The 17,678-nt window shown below is 43.0% G+C and overlaps 1 long non-coding RNA gene across 2 annotated transcripts; it reads left to right on the top strand.

The window, feature by feature from the left end:
- The first annotated feature begins 4,829 nt into the window (after window positions 1–4,829).
- Window positions 4,830–16,519, top strand: LOC139575827 (uncharacterized). 2 transcript variants are annotated; one of them, XR_011675017.1, is made up of 2 exons: window positions 4,830–5,065; window positions 15,533–16,519. It is a non-coding gene; the product is annotated as an uncharacterized lncRNA (long non-coding RNA). The 2 variants fall into 2 exon arrangements; XR_011675018.1 differs by having other exon boundaries at window positions 4,830–5,317.
- The last annotated feature ends 1,159 nt before the right edge of the window (window positions 16,520–17,678 follow it).

Below are 17,678 nucleotides of genomic sequence, written 5' to 3'. Positions count from 1 at the left end.
CTTTAAGGGACATGGGCAGCTGTGAGGAGGAGTGTTTATTCTCCAGGTCTTCCAGAACTTTTTGGAGTTAGACCCACAGAGAGAGAACTGCTCCTTACAGTAACTAACTTTGGCCTTCCGGATAGCCTGAGTGCACTTATTTCTCATTTGCCTGAACGAGAGTCAGTCAGCCTGATTGTGCATATGCTGAGCCTTTCGCCAAACGCAATTCTTGAGGTGGAGTAACTCTGCAAGATCACGGTCGAACCAGGGGCTGAACCTGTTTTTAATTCTCATTTTCTTTATGGGGGCGTGTTTGTTAACAATATCACTGAAAATATCAAAAAAGAAGGTCCAAGCGTCTTTGACAGAGGGTATCAATTTACAGAGGCCAGGTCATGAAGGAAGGCTTGCTCATTAAAGTTTTTTAGCAAGCGTCTATGACAAATCAGGACAGGTCGTTTCACTGACCAGCCATTATGAACACAGGCTGCAAAACAGTGATCACTAAGGTTATTACAGAAAACATCAGACTGATACCTATCAGGATTATTTGTGAGGAGAGTAGCCTTTTCTGGGTGTTTGGAGTCATACCATGTGGCATTGGTAATAATCTGAGAAGGTGGTTTAAGTATGTCCCAGTTTAGATCACCTAGCAGGAGAAATTCAGACTTAGTGTAAGAGGCCAGGAGAGATCTTAGGGCAGGTAGGGTACAGGCTGGTGATGGTGGAGGATGATAACACCCAGCAACAGTCAATGGAGAGCTATTTGAAAGTTTAATGCTTAAAACCAGCAAATTAAATTGTTTGGGGACAGACTTGGTGGAGACAACCGAGCACTGAAGGTGATCCATGGTCAAGATTTCCCCTCCCCCAACTTTGGAAGAACTGTCTTGCCGAAAAAGGTTATAACCAGAAAGGTTAACATCAGTATTCAAAACACTCTTTCTTAACTACGTCTCAGTAATGACCAACACATCTGGATTGGAGCTGTGAACCCACACTTTCAACTGATCAATTGTAACAGTCCTGACCTGTTTTATGTTGTTTTTATGTGTTTATGGTCAGGGCATGTGTTTTGGGTGGGCAGTCTATGTTATTCGTTTCTATGTTGGTTTTGGTTTGCCTGGTATGGCTCTTGATTAGAGGCAGGTGGTTTGCGTTTTCCTCTAATCAAGAGTCATATTTAGGTAGGGCATTCTCACTGTTTGTTTGTGGGTGATTGTCTCCTATGTCTGTATGTATGTTCGTACCACATGGGACTGTAGCGTTTGTTTGTTTCGTTTCGTTTCGATGTCGTCCGTTTCCTGTACGTAAGTTTATGTTTAGTTATGTAGGTTTATGTTCAGGTTTCGTTCAACGTCGTTTTCTTGTTTTGTAGTTTGAAAGTGTTTTGTTTCGTTTCGTGTTGCCATCATCGTTGTTAAATAAAGATGGCTTATTTCCCAAAGCCTGCGTTTTGGTCTGAGGATCCTTCTCTCCTCACCTCATCCGAGGATGAGGAGAGCGACAGCCGTTACAGAATCACCCACCACGCTAAGACCAAGCGGCAAGGGAAAAATAAACGGAGTAAGGGACAGGAGAAAAACAAGGATTTCTGGACATGGGAGCAGATAATGAATGGAGAAGGTCCCTGGGCTAAGGCAGGAGAAAATCGCCGTTCCCAGGAAGAGAGGGAGGCAGCTAAAGCCCAGGAGCGGTGGTTTGAGGAGGCAGCAAGGAGACGTGGCTGGAAGCCCGAAAAGCCATGGGAACAGGTGGAGGCACTGAGGAGAGCAGAGGCTACCGGAGAGAGGAACCGGAGCTATGAGGGAACGCGTCTGGCACGGAAGCCAAAAAAGCCCGTAAGTAATTCCCAAAAATTTCTTGGGGGGGGGCTAGGAGATAGTGGGCCAAGGGCAGGTAGGAGACCTGCGCCCACTTCCCAGGCTTACCGTGGAGAGCGGGAGTACGGGCAGGCGCCGTGTTACGCAGTAGAGCGCACGGTGTCTCCTGTACGAGTGCATAGCCCAGTGCGGGTTATTCCACCTCCCCGCACTGGTAGGGCTAGATTGAGTATTGAGCCAGGTGTCATGAGGCCGGCTCAACGCGTCTGGTCTCCAGTGCGTCTCCTCGGGCCGGCATACATGGCACCTGCCTTACGCATGATTTCCCCGGTTCGCCTTCATAGCCCGGTGCGGGTTATTCCACCTCCCCGCACTGGTCGGGCAACCGGGAGTATTCAACCAGGTAAGGTTGGGCAAGCTCAATGCTCAAGAGTGCCAGTACGCCTCCACGGTCCGGTATTTCCGGCACCACCTCCCCGCCCCAGCCTAGTACCTACAGTGTCTACACTACGCACTAGGCTACCAGTGCGTATCCTGAGCCCTGTTCCTCCTCCACGCACTCTCCCTGTAGTGCGTGTATCTAGCCCGGTGCCTCCAGTTCCGGCCCCACGCACTAAGCTACCAGTGCGTCTCCAGAGCCCTGTACACACTGTATATTCTCCCCCTACTAATCCTGATGTGCTTGTCCTCAGCCCGGCGTCACCAGTGCCGGTACCACGCATCAGGGGTAGAGTAGGCTTTGAGAATACAGTGTGCCCTGTTCCTGCTCCCCGCACTAGTAGGAAGGTGCTTATCATTAGCACGGTGCCTCCAGTTCCGGCACCACGCACCAGGTCTACAGTGCGCCGTATCCGGCCAGAGCCATCCGTCTCCCCAGCGCCATCTGAGCCATCCGTCTCCCCAGCGCCATCTGAGCCATCCGTCTCCCCAGCGCCATCTGAGCCATCCGTCTCCCCAGCGCCATCTGAGCCATCCGTCTCCCCAGCGCCATCTGAGCCATCCGTCTGCCAGGAGCCTGCAAAGCCGCCCGTCTGCCATGAGCCTGCAAAGCCGCCCGTCTGCCATGAGCCTACAGAGCCATCCGCCAGACAGGAGCCGCTAGAGCCGTCAGCCAGACAGGAGCCGCTAGAGCCGTCAGCCAGACAGGAGCCGCTAGAGCCGCCCGCCAGACAGGATCTGCCAGAGCCGCCAACTAGACAGGATCTGCCAGAGCCGCCAACCAGACAGGATCTGCCAGAGCCGCCAACCAGACAGGATCTGCCAGAGCCGCCAACCAGACAGGATCTGCCAGAGCCGCCAACCAGACAGGATCTGCCAGAGCCGCCAATCAGACAGGATCTGCCAGAGCCGTCAGAGAGCCATGAGCAGCCAGAGCCGTCAGAGAGCCATGAGCAGCCAGAGCCGTCAGAGAGCCATGAGCAGCCAGAGCCGTCAGAGAGCCATGAGCAGCCAGAGCCGTCAGCCTGCCATGAGCGTCGAGAGCCGTCAGCCTGCCATGAGCGTCGAGAGCCGTCAGCCTGCCATGAGCGTCGAGAGCCGTCAGCCTGCCATGAGCGTCGAGAGCCGTCAGCCTGCCATGAGCGTCGAGAGCCGTCAGCCTGCCATGAGCGTCGAGAGCCGTCAGCCTGCATGGACCTGCCAGAGCCGTCCAAACAGGACCTGCCAGAGTCCTTCAGCCGGGATCTGCCCCTTGTCCCGGTGCTGCCCCTTGTCCCGGTGCTGCCCCTTGTCCCGGTGCTGCCCCTTGTCCCGGTGCTGCCCCTTGTCCCGGTGCTGCCCCTTGTCCCGGTGCTGCCCCTTGTCCCGGTGCTGCCCCTTGTCCCGGTGCTGCCCCTTATTCCGGTGCTGCCCCTTGTTCTGGTGCTGCTCCTTGTTCTGGTGCTGCCCCTTGTCCCGGTGCTACCCCTTGTCCCGGTGCTGCCCCTTGTCCCGGTGCTAGCTGTTTATTTAGGGGAAGGTAGTGTTAGGGTGGTCAGTAGAAGGGGTAGACAGAGGAGGGGAGTGACTATGGTGGTATGGGGACAGCGTCCTGAGCCGGAACCACCACCGTGGTCAACTGCCCACCCGGACCCTCCCCTGGACTTTGTGCTTGTGCGCCCGGCGTGCGCATCTTGAGGGGGGGGTACTGTAACAGTCCTGACCTGTTTTATGTTGTTTTTATGTGTTTATGGTCAGGGCATGTGTTTTGGGTGGGCAGTCTATGTTATTCGTTTCTATGTTGGTTTTGGTTTGCCTGGTATGGCTCTTGATTAGAGGCAGGTGGTTTGCGTTTTCCTCTAATCAAGAGTCATATTTAGGTAGGGCATTCTCACTGTTTGTTTGTGGGTGATTGTCTCCTATGTCTGTATGTATGTTCGTACCACATGGGACTGTAGCGTTTGTTTGTTTCGTTTCGTTTCGATGTCGTCCGTTTCCTGTACGTAAGTTTATGTTTAGTTATGTAGGTTTATGTTCAGGTTTCGTTCAACGTCGTTTTCTTGTTTTGTAGTTTGAAAGTGTTTTGTTTCGTTTCGTGTTGCCATCATCGTTGTTAAATAAAGATGGCTTATTTCCCAAAGCCTGCGTTTTGGTCTGAGGATCCTTCTCTCCTCACCTCATCCGAGGATGAGGAGAGCGACAGCCGTTACATCAATGTTAGGTAACAAGCTTCTAGTGTTAACGTGCAGAAAAACCAAGCTTTTATGAGAGCAGAAATCAGTGAAACAGATATCAGAGCACAAGTCAGAATTGGGGCTAGCAACAGTAAATGGGCCAGGGTGTACATGCACATTTCCAAATATCATCAACAGTAATACAATCAAGGTACGGCAGTGGACAGGGAGAGCTCTGCAGTGTTGATTTATGACATTTGATTGTGCATTAGATGGCAACAAGACCATATTATACAGCAATTTCATCAGGTAACATGAATGCAAGGCTGGCGGAGGCCAAAGTCTGTGTAACCAGTAGAGAGTCAGAGTCCCGAGTATGGGAACAAACATAGTCTGTCCCACGGTTGGGTAAACAAGAAAGTTCATAGTCAACAAAGCATGCAGGAGTCATGAGGAAAATAGCAAAATAGCAAAGTGCACAAGAAAAAAAATATAACGACTTGGGGCTAGCCATTGTAAGTTCAGAGTCACTCGCCCCAACAGTGTCTGTGTGCTGGAGGGGAGTGAAAGCTCGGGAGAGAGAGGGGAGTGTGTTGGGGGAGACAACCAGGGCAGACGGTGAACAGATCACCAGGTGGAATCCAAGCAGCAGTGCAGCAGGCAACGAGAGTAGGTGTCATACCCACTTGGGAGAAGCTTTTATTTCTGGAGGCAGATTTCTTGCAGAAAATGACCAATGGATGGTCTCTGAACAGCAGAAGGGGGTTTCAAGACCTCTGGATTTGGGTGCGGTAGCCTGACATTTGTTGTGCTCAAAGGCTTCAACACCTCTCACTTCACACCTCAGTGCTAATTGAAGTTGTGTCTGGTCTGTCTCAGTTCCAGGTTGGATGGTGTCCTTGGTAGTATTAATCCTTCCAGGTAAATTTGTCCAGAATTAGGTTGTAGGTTTGGAGTTTTGATCTGGAGTGAAGATCATGCTGTGGAGGGTAGCATCCTGTATATGTCCCTGCCATAAAATCAAAGTTTATCTAACTCCAAATCTATCTTTTTGTAAGAAACATGTTGAAAAATGTGAGTGCTCACATGCAGCTGTGTCTCTCTCTGTCATGTGTTATATTATGCACTATGTGCACAGTGGTGTTGGTGACAATCATCTTCTCTCTATGGCACATCCTTGGTGTTAACAATCTTCAACAGTGCACTTACTGAGATGAGCACTATGCAAAAATTGAGCATGTGACACATTGAGCCCATGAACAGCTTATTATCAAGTACTATAGTGAACTGAGTTTTTTTTAATCAATCATACTGGCTATTTATTGTATGTTGGTATTCAGGGTTGGGTAGGTTACTTTCTAAATGTAATTCGTTACAGTTACTAGTTACCTGTCCAAAAGTGTAATCAGTAATGTAATGTTTGATTACCCAAACTCAGTAACGTAATCTGATTACTTTTGGATTACTTTCCCCTTAAAAAACTTCTTATGGCTGAAGGGGCAGTATTGAGTAGCTTGGATGAAAGGTGCCCATTGTAAACGGCCAGCTCCTCAGTCTCAGTTGCTAATATATGCATATTATTGTTAGTATTGGATAGAAAACACTCTAAAGTTTCTAAAACGTGCAATATTTTCAACCAAGCTCTTATTGAATATAAAGAGAGATATGGATGGGTTTTCACTTCCTACGGTTTCCACTAGATGTCAACATTCAATAGAACTTAGTCTGATGACTCTAATTTGAAGGGGATTTGAAGGAGACAGGAATGAGTAATCACTTCCATGAGGTGACCATGCATTCAACACGCGCGTTCACGTGAGAGGCAGCTCCGTTCCTTCTCTCAATTGAAGTCGATTTAATTCTCCGGTTGGAACGTTATTCAAGATGTATGTTAACAACATTCTAAAGATTGATTCAGTACATCGTTTGACATGTTTCTATTGACTGTAACGGAACGTTTGGACATTTCGTCACGTTATAGTGGTCGCGCTTTGAGACTTTGGTTAGGGTATTTGGTAAACAATTCGAAAGTAGCTAATTTGACATAAATAACGGACATGAACGAACAAATCAAGCATTTATTGTGGACCTGGGATTCCTAGGACTGCATTCTGATGAATTCATCAAAGGTAAGGAAACATTTATCATGTATTTTCTGGTTTCTGTTGAGTCCAACATGGTGGCTAATTTGGCTAATCATCTGAGCTCCGTCTCAGATTATTGCATGGTTTATATTTCCGTAAAGTTTTTTTGAAATCTGACACAGCGGTTGCATTAAGGAGAGGTATATCTATAATTCTATGTGTATTACTTGTATTATCATTTATATTTATGTTGAGTATTTCTGTTGAGACGATGTGGCTATGCAAAGTCACTTGATGTTTTTGCAACTAGTGAATCTAACGCCTCAATGTAAACTCAGATTATTTGATATAAATATGAACTTAATCAAACAAAACATGCATGTATTGTGTAACATGAAGTCCTATGAGTGTCATCTGATGAAAATAATCGAAGGTTAGTGATTAATTTTATCTCTATTCTGGTTTTTGTGAAAGCTATCTTTAGCTGGAAAAAAGGGCTGTGGTTATTGTGGTTTTGTGGTGACCTAACATAATCGTTTGTAGTGCTTTCGCTGAAAAGCCAATTTGAAATCGGACACTTTGGTGGGATTAGCAACAAGATTACCTTTAAAATGATATAAGACACATGAATGTCTGAGGAATTTTAATTATGAGATTTCTGTTTTTTGAATTTGGCGCCCTGCACTTCGACTGGCTGTTGTCATATCGATCCCGTTAATGGGACTGCAGCCATAAGAAGTTAAATTAAGAGGCATAAGAAGAATACAAAAAGGATCCATCAAAGGCATTTGGTGTGCCATTATAGTGGTTTCTGACTTGTGGTCAGACTCTCAGGAACAAACTTAAATTTGTGCCTTTTTTCAATGCTGAATTGATAGTCATTGAGAAAACAGAGAGATGTCATCATGTATTTTTTCGCAAACATCCTTTCTGAATTGAAAAGTAATCCAAGAAACAATCATTACGTTTTTCAAAAGGATCTGTAATCTGATTACAACATGCAACCGATTACAGTAAACATAATAATAATGTAATTGGATTACATGTAACAGATTACATGTGATCAGTTACTCCCCAACCCTGTTGGTATATTTGCTTTTTGTTGTTAAAACTGTAGCACCACAATACATTAGCAGTAATGAACTATCTTCGGACAATGATCAAAGCCAGTCTACAGTACAGTAGCAGGGCATTAATGTGGGTAATAACAGTCTTGCGGTCAGGCTTCTTACTGTTGTCCACCTTCCCTGTCACTACCACCACACTCCCTACATAATGTGCTGTTTCTCTTTCTTATCAATCTTCTTCCTTAATTAGCCAAGTCAGATGAGGCTAATGGCTCTTTATGAACTACAAGGTTGTCATTGAGCCCCCCCCCCCCCCACCACAACATGCTATCCCCCACTTCCATACAAATGAGTAATTATGGTTACAGCTGAATGGCTTATAGGGTTGATTTACCTTGGAGATGAGGTCAGAGAAGAAGTGAAATAGTACAATGTCTGGAAGTTCTCCTCTCATTTTCTTAGAATTCCCTATGGATAGTCTGATGATCAGTAGTAAAGTAGAAAGACATTTGGGAAGTTTGCAGTCCTCTCCATTTTCTTAGAATTTCAGATGAATCTTTGTCTTATGCAAATAGTAAGAGTGTCAGTGTGTACTGTGCGTAGTGTGTAGCGGTACAGTACCGTGGTTGGGGTGTTCATTATTGTGTTTCAGACATACCACCTGCCTGCCAGGTGATGTGGTTGAGTGGACTCAGAGGCAGCTGTGCCACCCATGGTACAATGGTACAGTCTTGGGCAACTCAAGGAAGTTTCATTAATTCATAAGTACACAATCCCAGGCACGCCACTCCAGACAGGCAAAAATGTAAAAAACTATGCCACCTTGGTTTTCCAACTCCTTGATTTGCAGTAGCCCTCTTCAATTTGTTAAAGTCTTCAAGGAGCCAAAACCAAGCAGATGATTTTTGTATTAGTGCCATCACTCAATTAAATGGGAAAAATCTCCTATGGACCTTCGAGAATTTGTGAAGGGAATTGAACAAAGCCTATAACAAAGGTAACCAATCTGTCCGACACAGAATTAAACAGTATAAAATGTATCTCTTCTCTGCCCCCCTTCTTCCTCACAATACACTCCTTTACGGTCTCATGGTTAGCATCACAATAAAGCCTTTTAATTGACATATTAAATAAGGAAATCAGGAGAAAAAACAGGAGTCTCAGAGGAGTGTGTTTTGTGTTTGGCTGGGCCTTGATGCAGTAGCACTGTTCTCCTAATCAGATACTGTATGAATGCATGACTGGGAGAGAGTGGCCCCTCTAATTGGCTGTGTGTGTGTGTGTGTGTGTGTGTGTGTGTGTGTGTGTGTGTGTGTGTGTGTGTGTGTGTGTGTGTGTGTGTGTGTGTGTGTGTGTGTGTGTGTGTGTGTGTGTGTGTGTGTGTGTGTGTGTGTGTGTGTGTGTGTGTGTGTGTGTGTGTGTGTGTGTGTGTGTGTGTGTGTGTGTGTGTGTGCCTGCGCATGCTTGTTTATGTGTGTGTGTGTGTGTGTGTGTGTGTGCGCGTGTGTGTGCCTGCGCATGCTTGTTTATGTGTGTGTGTTTGTCTGCCGATGGCTCTGCCTCCTTCAAGGACCCGGCAGCGTCCCATTGGTATTCACCCAGGGTCACAGTGTGCTGTTCTAATAGTGACGCACCACACCATTAGTGAGAGACCCCGGAACCTTCCATTTCCTTAACAAGGGGGACTCTCTCTCTACACTGGGCTGGACTTGATCCTCCCAAGGCATGTCAAACGTTCCCAGAACCCCTTCTTTACAGCAAAGACACCTTGAAAAATGTTTGCTGCTAATTTCTTGATATGTAACATACAGAAGAAGTATTTCATTCCAATAATCGTTGTTTTGTAACTGACCCTGTATCGTTTTGTAACAGACGGATTATAAAGGTTTTCATCTATTTAATTGGCTTAATCTATTTTCATCTGTAATTGGAAACTTCGGGTGCAACCCCTTTTAATGTTGGCTCGGTGTTCAATCTTTTATGAAAAATAAGTCAAATCATCAGATTTCAGTTAATTATTGATATTATCCCATTTTTTCTTATCAGTTTAATTGCACTGAAATGTACTCCGCTTTCTAAATCAAAATGGCTCAAAGTACAGTATCAGGGTATCACAGATATGGTTATACATTAGTCGCTTAATCAGAATTGGAAATACATATTCTCGTCCACAGATACATGTTATAACTGAGACACAGGGGAACTAAACTAAACCATAACTCGATCAACAGGTGTACACATGAAACAGACAGAATACAAACAGTACCCATAGCACAAACAGTACCCATAAGCTGTCTACAGAGCAATTGCATAATCAAATTTAAGCTTTATTTGAACAAAACACCTCATGGAATTCACAGTAGCCCAAGGACTGAAATGACAACCCATGGAATCTGTTCTCATCTATATTTAATTTCTACAAATGTGAAAAATGATGCCAGGCCATTGTTCTACTGAACTGTCTGCCATGCCATTGTTCTACGGAATTGTTTAGCACGCCATTGTTCTACTGAAATGTTTAGCACGCCATTGTTCTACTGAAATGTTTAGCACGCCATTGTTCTACTGAAATGTTTAGCACGCCATTGTTCTACTGAAATGTTTAGCACGCCATTGTTCTACTGAAATGTTTAGCACGCCATTGTTCTACTGAAATGTTTAGCACGCCATTGTTCTACTGAAATGTTTAGCACGCCATTGCTCTACTGAAGTGGTCTGCGATATCGCTATATTCTATAAGTATTCAGCAGTGTTAGACAAGTGGTTCTGTCCAGCAGTAAAACATCACAATTACACCACAGGAGAAGTGCATCAACTACCTATTAGGACAAGTGCCCTAATATACTACTATTCACTTAGAAAAAAAGGTGCTATCTAGAACCGAAAAGGGTTCTTCGGCTGTCCCCATAGGAGAACCCTTTGAAGAACCCTTTTTGAGCAGGTGAGTAGGTCCTATTCACCCATGCTTCGCTTACCAATGATCTGCAGGCTTTAAAAGCATACAGCTAAAAGTTGGCAGACAGAATTGCAGAACAGACGAGTACTTTGATATTTTTTCCAATATAGTTCTCCTCTTATAGTTCTCTGCTTTTTGGTTCCAGGGAGAACCCTATTGGGTTCCATGTAGAAGCCTTTCCCCAAAGGGTTCTACATGGAACCCAAAATAGTTCTACCTGAACCAAAAAGGGTTATCCTATGACAGCTGAAGACCCTTTTTTCTAAGAATGGATGTCGTCAATGTTCCCCAGCTCTGCTACAAGAGGAGAACTATATTCTTCATTGGAAATAAGGTCAAAGTACTCGTCTGTTCTGCAATTCTGTCTGCCAACTTTTAACTGTATGCTTTTAAAGCCTGCATATCATTGGTAAGCGAAGCATGGGTGAATAGGACCTTCTCACCTGCTCAAAAAGGGTTCTTCAAAGGGTTCTCCTATGGGGACAGCCGAAGAACCCTTTTCGGTTCTAGATAGCACCTTTTTTTCTAAGTAATAACCGCTCAAATGTTCTGCTTTATTTCATGCCAAAATAACTGCATAACCTACAGCCTAGGCATGATTATGCAACCATTTGGATCAGTTTAGGTCTATTCTCTACAGTTTAGAAGTTCATGAAAGGTACATTAGCAGGCCACTCATATGGTGTAGTCCGTTGTTAAGATAGGCCTTCTTTCCAACTCCCCACCTGTTCTTAATGCTGTAGCCTATTTTACATTCAGCAAGCAAGAGCAAGCGTGCTTCTATCCTCCAATAGACTATTAGTATATAAAATATGGCGAAATAAGTTTCCAACAAACTTTTGTAGTCTGACTTTTCCTGGGACTACCCCCCCGCACTCCTTGACCATCCCATTGGTTGCTGCATGAACGACCCCCTCAAGCGCGACATATTCATGCTTGTGTGAAACTTTTGAATATGGGCCAAAAAGGAGCTAGGAGTCCAAGGAGCGCCTATAGGAGTCCTCCTTGCTAGCTAGCGGGAGCGACACCGGTAGACAGTGTCCTTCGCTCCCGCCTGCCCTGACTGCCATTAACAGAACTGCGGGAAAACAGAGCCTGACAGATGGAGGCAAAGGACACAGTCTACCGGTTGCCCCTGCCTCCCGCTAGCACAACAGGTGGGAGATTGGGGCGACACTGTGTGCTAGTTAGCTTAGTCTACTAGTTAGCAACACTGTGTGTTAACTTGCTAGTTAGCTAGCTAGCACACGGTGTCACCCCCGCCTCCCGCCTGCATATTAGCCCATAATTCATTAACTTAATGTTAGCCTTAATACTGGAGTAAATTGTCATAGCTGAATCAGAGTTAGTTAGGTAACATAGATAAATAAGATGTTTAATCTATTTTATACTTGTCATTAGAATGTCTTCTTTTGGACTATACTGTTGGCAGTTGCATTTTCCTTTCTCTCTAGGGAAAAGTCACTTGGGGCGCAGAGAGGGGAGTGGTCAGGCTTGTCTTTTACATGTCTGGTAATAGGCAGAATATCAGAAAGGGAGAAGTCAGGTTTGAACATTGTCTTCATAATGAATATATCTGTGAAACCATGTGAAGGGCTCCACTATGTCTGTACTCCAGTCATTCCCTCCTTTTCCCATTGTGGGGAGGAGTATGGCAGTGTCTGGAACCATTATACCACCCCTCTGATGTTGAACTTATCTTTCATAGTATATGACCTAGAGGTTCACTCCCCTTAGTGAGCTTCTCCAGGAGTGGGGAGAAGAGGGGGTGTATTTGAGATGGGGGTATCTAGAATTGACAATTGATATATGCCATTGGATGAGGTAATGTTTTGGTACTAAGAAGTACCAAGAACGAGATTAGAACCTCGTCTTAGAATGCAAACTGAACGATAATTTATAGCTAATGCTATCTGGCTATGGAATACTCCTCTCTCAAGTAAAAGTCTTTCTTTGTGAACTGTTCCTGAGATCTGTGGTTCGTCATGTAAATTGAGAGGGGTGTATCTTGGCTATAAAAGATACTAAGAATTGTTTTGTAAGCACTCTCAGAGAATTCATTTATAGACACTGAATTGATCTGAGAGTCAAAGGGCTATGGTGAAGCTCATATAATTAAAGATGGACTTTAAAATATAACTCTGACCTGTGTGTGGTTTGCTCTCTCATCATTTAGTAATAGCCGAGTGGATACCACATCTCGAACTGAGTTTTTTTTAAAGAAAGAGGTGAGCGAACCATACACACTTGAAGTCGAGTTTTTAGAAAACCCTCTGTTACGTTGGCTCTGATTGTATTCCTTTGAAAGAGAGGGCACCTTGGAGGCGTAAACAGGGCCAAGTCAGAGGAGAGTAATCTGAAAGTTTGCGGACTCAAAGAATACTCTGCTATTGGTCGGTTGCGGGCGAGTTAGAGCCGTCCCGACACTGAATTGATCACAGTGGGGATTGGTACGGTCTGTGGGGGTGAGGGGCCAGGGTGACTGTGTGTTCTGTGTGAAACACGGTACTTGGTGAAGCCCTATTGGTAGAAGGACCTCATTCTGAAAGTGTCTGTGTGACTGTCTAAGTGACCCTCAGAGGTGGTGAATTCCAATTATTTTAAATGTGCTAGCCAGGTATGCCCTGGGTTACTCTGTGTGAGTATTTTGTCATGGGATCACTAGGTAATATTTGTAGGAGCGTTCTGTGTGAGCGGGGTAGGTTGACTCTGTGTGGGTAACCTTTTAATTATGTTCTGATGTTCTGTGTGAACATCTGACCAATCCTGTGTGGGGGATCCTAAAGTTCTGTGTGAGTACCTAAGCATTTCTTACGTTTTATATGGATTCTGTGAATATTTGAAAATATGATAAATTGTATGTGTGTATAATCGATTACTAGAGAATTGATAAAGTAATGCTGAGAATATAATTAGATACAATTTAAACCACCCATTCGTAGACGTACGTAGGTTTTGAGTTGGTATCTTTAATGGATAATTTGATAAAGATGAGGGTTTAAGCACTATTAAACTAGTCTACAAAATCTGGGAAATTGAGCTCTAGAAGCTGATTAGAGTGTGTCGACTTTTACCCTAACGATGGAACTATAAAACGCTTATTGGATTATCTCCGTCTGGGTACAACATTTGAAATAAAACTGCCCTTAAGGTGTGAAAATGTTTTATATTTTCTTCCCAGTATGAGAGGAGTTGTGGGATTTATTGAATAAACCATTTTCCATAAAGTTAGAGCAAATTTAAAGGGAATCTCGACGTAATTCATATTGTCGTACAAAGCCTAAGGTTTCCACTAATTATCATTGCGTGAGTAATGTGATGTAGTAAAGTAATTGAAATGAGTAAACATAATCTACTTTTATTAAAAGGCGCAAGATCTGTTTCCTAGTCTATAAATGTCGATTTTAATCTTTGATTGCTAATCTATTCATTTGCCATGTGAGAATCATAGCCAGAATAACGCTTGGACCTTTACATTAGGGCTATTTTTCTGGGAAGTGTCTTGATTTTACGAATACAGACAATTGTAAAGTGGGTTTATTTGCGGAGCGTCTTAGTCATTCAAATAGCATTGGTGATTCAGTGGTTAAATAGCTGCCTTCTAAGCTTGAGACCTGAGTCCGGTTCCCGGCAAATGCACTAACTAAAATCAGAGTTTTTGATTGTAATTCAACTATTTGTTTGTTTTGCCTGGAAAGATACGGTCGCTAGTGTTTGTATAAGATATAAACTGAACGTTTTAATAGCTTGTTTGGTTCAAATTGAAAGAAGGGATAAATTGAACTTTTTAATAGATTGTTTAGGTTAAATTGATAGACTAATTCATTCAAAATAATAGCGAAGCGAATTTCGATGCAAGACGGTGTCTGTTGCCTAAATGATCTGCTGGAATAATGTATTGAGAATGTAGTCGTATTTAAATTACTGTATCATAGAGGAGACAGTTACCTAAATTAAAGTAATTCTAAATAATAGCGGAGAGATAATGGCGATAGAGTGGTGCCCACCAAAATGTTTTTCATTCTTATGGATTGACTGACATATGTTATAAATTTGGCGGTGCGTGGTATTTTTTTAAAGTCTTGGACATTTCATAAGTGGGAAGAGGAAAGAGAAGAGAAAGTTGTGAAGTTTGGTTTTAATCTTACGATAAGAGGTAAGACAAAACGTTGTTGGAGAGGGGTTATGTTTTGCCCACTGGAAAGAAAGAAAAATAGGATATGTTAAGCTGAAAGTGATTTAGATGTGAGTAAGGAAACATTGTGATAATGTATTCTGATGGTTATTGATTATTGGTTTGATTGTTTAGTTAACACCAGTGAATTTGAGCAGAAAGTTCATGTAGTCTAACATTGTGATCTGTTTCCATTACGTGGAACAATGTCAGGTCATTAAAGTTGATTGCAGTTTGAGTAGTTTTTATTTTTACAGGGACAGTGCATCATTAATCACAGTTGTGTGTGTCTAATGGCAGGGTAATCCAGACATGGGAAGCTCTCAGACTGAAAGCAGATTGGCTAAAGGTACTTTTCCTTAAAAACAACCTGAGGATTGATTATAAAAAACATTTGACATGTTTCTACGACCATTACGGATACTTTTTGGAATTTTCGTCGAACGGAACGAGGCTTTGGTTTTCTGAACATAACGCGCAACCCAAATGGCGTTTTTTTTGTTATAAAAGTAATATTTATCGAACAAAAATAACATTTATTGTGTAACTGGGAGTCTCGTGAGTGCAAACATCTGAAGATTATCAAAGGTAAGCGATTAATTCTATTGCTTTTCTGACTTTCGTGACCATGCTAATTTGGTGCTAGCTGTTCTAGCATTGATTGATACACTCACAAAAGCTTGGATTTCTTTCTCTGTAAAGCATATTTTCAAAATCTGACACGATAGGTGGATTAACAACAAGCTAAGCTGTGTTTTGGTATATTTCACTTGTGATTGTGCAATATACCAAAACACACCTTAGCTTGTTGTTAATGAACTGAACTAAACTGTTGTTCTGATCTGTTCTTTTGAGGTTATCATGAAAAGTGACATCAGACGGTATCTTAATGCATGGAAGAGATAATTGGACCGAACAGTGTGTGTACCTCAAAACCTCCTCTAACTGGCTGAAGAAGAGTGGCAAAGGCGTTGAATATAGCCCTGTCTGGACCACTTCTACCGGGAGAAGGGAGCCAAGCCAGAAATCGGTGTACAGTATCCGATCGAAGCTATCAACTGCTTTTCTCTCATGTTTCTCTCAGTAGTGTGAGAGGAGTCCACGTGGAGTGAGCATGGAGAGAGATCTGTTCGAAACTTTTCTTATGTTGCTGGTATATTGGTTGACGAATGGACAAGACATAATGAGTGGTAAAGGTAGAGACATTGAAATTGGGACATTATCATGGGCCATCCACTTTGAACTGTAAAGTTATCTGAAGAAGAACGAAAAGGACGCCAGAAGAATCAGTGCCTGAAGGAGGGGGTTGGTCAACTGTGCCAATAAATTGTTTTAGACCTTTGGGGTATCAGGTTGATTGTAGAGGTCTACACCACATAAAATTATAGTAATTTAGATTAAGAAATGCATTGAGATACTGATCTGTATTATAATCGTGATTAAAAAGTTAATAGTAGAATTATGGGATAATTATACTGAATGTTAATATGAATGTAAATTCTGCCAATATTGATGTGTGTTAAATTGAGTTTTTTACTTTGAGTGACAAGACCAATTTGAATCACCGAGGAATGTCATTCAAAATTTTGGTTGAATAATTAATTGGGTTTTTAATTATGATTTGGAATATGAATGATTTCCCTGACCTATTCTGAGCATAAGGACTTAGAGGGAAGACTGTCCTATATGTTGTGATGAGGCCTGTGTTTAGATACTGGTTCTCATGTAACTTAGGGAGCATTTCTATGTTCTGTTTTATATTTTTATTTTTCTCAACAATGGATTATTCTGTGTGATTAAACCTGTGCAAGTCTGTCTTGTAGAATAAAGGTTGTAAACTTAGTTTCAGAAGGGAGAAAGCTTACATATAATCTAAGGTACTTGACATTGAAGGGATTTGATTCTTTATTTTCTTTTACATATTGATACATTTGTTAAATTCATATACTCTGTAACTACTGTTAGTAAGGTGTAAAGTTACTGTTCTGATTCTCCAGAAGGGACAGAGTCCCTTGAGAGGGGAATGTAGTAGCTGAATCAGAATTAGTTAGGTAACGTAGATAAATAAGATGTGTTTATCTATTTTATACTTGTCATTAGAATGTCTTCTTTTGGACTATACTGTTGGCAGTTGCATTTTCCTTTCTCTCTAGGGAAAAGTCACTTGGGGCCCAGAGAGGGGAGAGGTCAGGCTTGTCTTTTACATGTCTGGTAATAGGCAGAATATCAGAAAGGGAGAAATCAGGTTTGAACATTGTCTTCATAATGAATATATCTGTGAAACCATTTGAAGGGCTCCACTATGTCTGTACTCCAGTCATTCCCTCCTTTTCCCATGGGGGGGGGGGGGGGGGGAGTATGGCAGTGTCTGGAACCATTATACCACCCCTCTGATGTTGAACTTATCTTTCATAGTATATGACCTAGAGGTTCACTCCCCTTAGTGAGCTTCTCCAGGAGTGGGGAGAAGAGGGGGTGTATTTGAGATGGGGGTATCTAGAATTGACAATTGATATATGCCATTGGATGAGGTAATGTTTTGGTACTAAGAAGTACCAAGAACGAGATTAGAACCTCGTCTTAGAGAGCAAACTGAACGATAATTTATAGCTAATGCTATCTGGCTATGGAATACTCCTCTCTCAAGTAAAAGTCTTTCTTTGTGAACTGTTCCTGAGATCTGTGGTTCGTCATGTAAGTTGAGAGGGGTGTATCTTGGCTATAAAAGATACTAAGAATTGTTTTGTAAGCACTCTCAGAGAATTCATTTATAGACACTGAATTGATCTGAGAGTCAAAGGGCTATGGTGAAGCTCATATAATTAAAGATGGACTATAACTCTGAAATATAACTCTGACTTGTGTGTGGTTTGCTCTCTCATCATTTAGTAATACAGGAAATTACCACAACAAAATGTATCCAGTTAATCATAGGTAGCCTACGCTATGTGCACTCCTAGTCCCCGGGAATGCAGCTCGAGAAGCTACCCTATTGATTCAG

The sequence above is a fragment of the Salvelinus alpinus genome, chromosome 5, assembly GCF_045679555.1.
Source record: "Salvelinus alpinus chromosome 5, SLU_Salpinus.1, whole genome shotgun sequence".
Taxonomy (NCBI): domain Eukaryota; kingdom Metazoa; phylum Chordata; class Actinopteri; order Salmoniformes; family Salmonidae; genus Salvelinus; species Salvelinus alpinus.
The sequence above is the reverse complement of the archived record's forward strand: the minus strand, read 5'-3'. Positions and strand labels throughout refer to the sequence as shown.